General features: G+C 41.5%; 1 protein-coding gene across 50 annotated transcripts in view; it reads left to right on the top strand.

The window, feature by feature from the left end:
* LOC126995238 (proline dehydrogenase 1, mitochondrial-like) overlaps window positions 1-5,000 on the top strand; it is a 54,086-nt gene that overhangs the window by 11,607 nt on the left and 37,479 nt on the right. The window lies entirely within an intron of this gene.

Below are 5,000 nucleotides of genomic sequence, written 5' to 3' on the forward strand. Positions count from 1 at the left end.
CCTCCTTCTCCTCCTCCTCCTCCTTGTTTCCACCTGTAGTCATGGCAACTATTTATCCCTTTTTTTTTTTTTTTTTTTTTTTTTTTCAACAGCTACTCCCTCACACCCATGCCGCAGAGAGAGAGAGAGAGAGAGAGAGAGAGAGAGAGAGAGAGAGAGAGAGATGCAAGCTGGGAATTCATTGGAGCTGATGTGTTTTGCTACCTCATCAAGAGAGAGAGAGAGAGAGAGAGAGACGTAATCCCAATCCATATCACTTTTTTTATTTTCTTTCCTGTCGCAATCATCTTTAGTCTCTCTCTCTCTCTCTCTCTCTCTCTCTCTCTCTCTCTCTCTCTCTCTCTCTCTCTCATTCATTCATTATTCAGTTTAAAGCCGAAATCGATCAAAAGCTCCAAAGTTTCCTGTCCATAACCAAAGAAAGTCCTCTCTCTCTCTCTCTCTCTCTCTCTCTCTCTCTCTCTCTCTCTCTCTCTCTGCACTGCACCAAATTTGTCATCAACGTTGCAATGCGAGAATGGAACAAACTCCCCCGCCTTCCTTCAGTGGCCCAGTCCTTCAAATTAATATTCACGAAAATCGAAATGCAAATAAGTAGGCGTTTGGGGCATTTCCAGGGGTACTTTTATGACCCTTTGTGGGAGTCTGACCCTTCTTCTGTACCGTGAATGTAAAGAAACACTCATGGGAACGCTTATAACCTCTCTTTCGACCGACACTTCCTTCAACTTAACATATTCTAAAGTAAAGGAGTTTGGGGCATTTCCAGGGGTACTTTTATGACCCTTGGTGGGAGTCTGACCCTTCTTCTGTACCGTGAATGTAAAGAAACAATCATTGGAACGCTTGTAACCTCTCCTTCGACCGTTAGAATTGAATGATGTAAGCCTTGTAAGGGGAGGAAGGGTCTGAGTACCTACTTATGTTCGCCTAGTCTGGGCTATAGGGTCTGTGTGATATAAGTATCTGTATAAATCTATGTAAATCTTCCTCTCCCCTCACTCTTCTCCCCTCTGAAACACTGCTCGGTTGGCGCTCAGACCCGACACCGACAGAACCGGCTCTAACCAGTTCAGAGAGAGAGAGAGAGAGAGAGAGAGAGAGAGAGAGAGAGAGAGGGAAAGGGAGGGAGGGGGAGGGTTAACATGTGTTGGGTTGAGCGGGGTTGACTCACTCACTCTCTCTCTCTCTCTCTCTCTCTCTCTCTCTCTCTCTCTCTCATTCACACATTTCTTGCTTCCGTTTATTGTTTTATTCTTTATCTTTTATGCTGAGAGAGAGAGAGAGAGAGAGAGAGAGAGAGAGAGAGAGAGACCACCACCAGACTCAAAATTCGCAAACTGAATCATGTAACCTCAAGAGATCCATTCACATTTTCCCTTCTAACTCCTTTCCCTGAACACCGAAAGAAACGCAAATAAGGCAGAACACAGAACAAAACCTCTAAGTTATCCTCCTTAGCTCAGGCAAGGGGAAGGGGTTGCATGAAGCGAGGAAATTCACGCGAAAATATGGACAATTTTTCATCATACGTCTGGATTCGGGGTAGCAGACGACGCCCCAGCCAGTCACAGGGTCCATTTCTCTCTCCTCCATGCTCTCTCTCCCGCTTTCTCTCTCTCTCTCTCTCTCTCTCTCTCTCTCTCTCTCTCTCTCTCTCATAGCCAGCTAGAACCAGTTTATATTTAGCTCTCATCCCCTTTAACCCTAGAAACAGAGGTTAAGAATGTCTGGTTTGGTTTGGTGTAGTTTAGCAGAAGAGTTGTGAGTTTTGGGTCCACTTGAGTGCTTTGATTCATTCTAATTCCGTGTCTTTATCTATGCAATCCGGTTTTTTTTCATCTTATTCTTCTTCCTCTTCTTCTTGTCTTCCTTTCATTCCTTTTTATCTCCTTCCGTTCTTGTTTTTCCTTTTATTTTTCTTCCTGGTCTTGTTTTTCATTCCATGTCTTCATCTATGGACTCTATTTTTTCTTTTGTTTTTCTTCCTCTTCTTCTTATCTTCCTTTCATTCCTTTTTATCTCCTTCCCTTTACGGTTTTCCTTTTTATTTCTTCCTGTTTTTGTCTTCTCTTCGTCTTTCCATTCTTTTATCTCCTTCCCTTCATTATTTTCTTCTTTTATATTCTCCTGCGTTTCTGCCTTCACAAATTCACTTTCTTCTATACATCTTCTATACTTTCACTTTCTCTTGGTTCATATGTCCTCAAGTACCCATTTTTTGCCTATAGTAACCACGTGTTTGTCCGTCTAGATTTCAATGAATTTCCCAACACCGTCTGACTGTCCGTCTCACTTTTTATCGGGTTCAGTGATAGTAAAGTAGCGGTGGCTGGGAAAACGTCAGGTGTTCAAAATATTTTTCGTTCCCTGCTTTGTATCGCTTCACATGCATAGATTAGTGTTGGCAAGCAGGAGGACTATTATTTTTCTTTTTCTTTTATTTTTATTTCCTTATTCCTACCTATATCCTAGTTTCTGACCTCATAACTACTGCCAAAAGCCATTGGTAATTTACGATTTAGGCAGTAACTATAAATGGATGTCGTTATCTTTGGGAGTGCGACAGTTTTACAATCCTTCCTTTTTTTCCATGTTTCCTATTCCACGTATACCTATTTCCTACTTTCTGACCCCATAACTAGTGCAAAAACGTCAGTAATTTACGATTTTGACAGTAACTATAAATGGATGTCGTTATCTTTGGGAGTGCGACAGTTTTACAATCCTTCCTTTTTTTCCATGTTTCCTATTCCACGTATACCTATTTCCTATTTTCTGACTCCATAACTAGTGCGAAAACCATTAGTAATTCACGATTTTGCCAATAACTATAAATGGATGCCGTTATCTTTGGGAGTGTGACAGTTTTACAATCCTTCCTTTTTTTCCATGTTTCCTATTCCAAGTATACCTATTTCCTATTTTCTGACACCATAACTAGTGCCATAAACGTCAGTAGTTAACTATTTTGCCAATAACTATAAATCAGTGTTGTTATCTTTTGGAGTGCGACAGTTTTGAGGGTCTGGATCGGTAAATACAATATGGGTACGATAATTCGGTTGCGTTGGTGCAATTGTCCTCGTTGGTCCAGTTTCCACATCTGATAAGACTGGTGCAGAGATTGGGCTGTTTAATAGGGCGTTGGGCTATTTATAATGCATCTGTTGGGCTACTTTCAGACCTGCGGAGAGATATTAGTGTATAGATTGGGCTAGTTTTGAGAGAGAGAGAGAGAGAGAGATGAAGTCTGTATCATAACTGCCAGATGCGTTCCAGAAGAGAGAGAGATGAAGTCTGTATCATAACTGACAGATTCGTTCCAGAAGAGAGAGAGAGAGAGAGAGAGAGAAGTCTGGATCATAACTGTCTGATGAGATAACTTAGAGAGAGAGAGAGAGAGAGAGAGAGAGAGAGATGAAGTCTGGATCATAACTGTCTGATGAGATAACTTAGAGAGAGAGAGAGAGAGAGAGTACCTATATAAATATACTCCCGGATGCTCTACCCCCCCCCCAAAAAAAAAAAAAAGTCAAACAGCAGAATAAATAAAATAAAAAAATAGCCTAACTTCTTGCCCCGTACAAAAGGCAGAAAGTAAACAAAAAACAATTGACAGTCGCCCCTCCTTGGACGCATTCTAGCAGCGACCCTTACAGCGGTGGTGGTGGTGATGGTGGTGGTGGTGGTGTATTGATTTTATGATTCTCTCTCTCTCTCTCTCTCTCTCTCTCTCTCTCTCTCTCTCTCTCTCTCTCTCTCTCTCTCTCTCTCTCTCTCTCAGTATTCATCTCCCTTCTCCTCCTCCTCCCACACATTCCTCCTCCTCCTCCTCTCTTCCGACTAGACGGTGTAACTCTTTCCCCTCCTCCTCCCCTCCTCTCCCTCCTCCTCCCCTTCGCCCTTTTTTCTTTCTATCTCCCTCTCTCTCCCTTCCTCCCTCCCTCCCTTGTGCCGTGTCCACCTACGCTCTCCCATTCTTCCTTTTTATGCTTTCTCTCCTTGTGTTCCCTTCCTCCCTTTCTCTCCCTTTTTTTTCTCCTTTCCTTCATTTCATTCTCCTTCCCTTTATCTCTCTCTCTCTCTCTCTCTCTCTCTCTCTCTCTCTGTTATTTGCTTTCTCTCCCTCCTTTTTCGTTTGTATCTCAGCTTTTTTTATTTTCTTCTCCCTTTCTCCTCTTTCTCTTCATTCATTTATCTTCTCTTTCTCATTCTTTTTCCTCCCCACTTTCGTTTACCTCAGTCTCTCTCTCCTCATCCTTTTTCTCTTTCGACTTTTAGTTATTTATTTCTCATTTCCCGTTTTTTCATGATCTTTCCTCTATCGCTTTTATTTCCACAGTTCTCCTTCGTCTAGTCTTTCTCCTCCTCACCCTTCTTTCCTTCTAATACGAAAACCGGAAAGCGTCTGAGGAAACCCAACTTAGTCAATCCCACGGTAATCGATGTTCTCAGTATTACCAAGTCGAGATATTGAACTGTTGACGGGAGGGTGAGGGTAGCCTATTACCTCTGTCATTATTGTTATTATTGGTGTTATTATTCATGGGGATGTTTACTATAGCTCCTGCCCTCTACGTCATCAATATTAGGGTGGTGTGTCAGCTGTTGTTATTGACGTTTGCGGGTAATATATATTGCTGGGAATTGTTGTTAGTCAATGTTTGGATGGCATTCTTGTATTTCTTAGTGTTATATATTTATTCTTCTTCGTCTTCTTTCTCTTCTTCTTCCTCTCCTCCTCGTCCTCCTTCTTCTTCATCTTTTTCTTGTTGTAGTTGTTGTTATTGATGTTTCTTGTTTAATCGATGAGTCTTGCGTCTCACACACACACACACACACACACACACACACGTAATAGATTATCAGTAAAATTAGGGCAGCTGTAGCGATTTTTTTATATATAATTGTACGGTAATATATATCTGAATGAGTTTAATTGCATGATAATTTGTATAGCATTGAGATTCTTATATGATCTCTCTCTCTCTCTCTCT

The sequence above is a fragment of the Eriocheir sinensis genome, chromosome 7, assembly GCF_024679095.1.
Source record: "Eriocheir sinensis breed Jianghai 21 chromosome 7, ASM2467909v1, whole genome shotgun sequence".
Lineage (NCBI taxonomy): Eukaryota > Metazoa > Arthropoda > Malacostraca > Decapoda > Varunidae > Eriocheir > Eriocheir sinensis.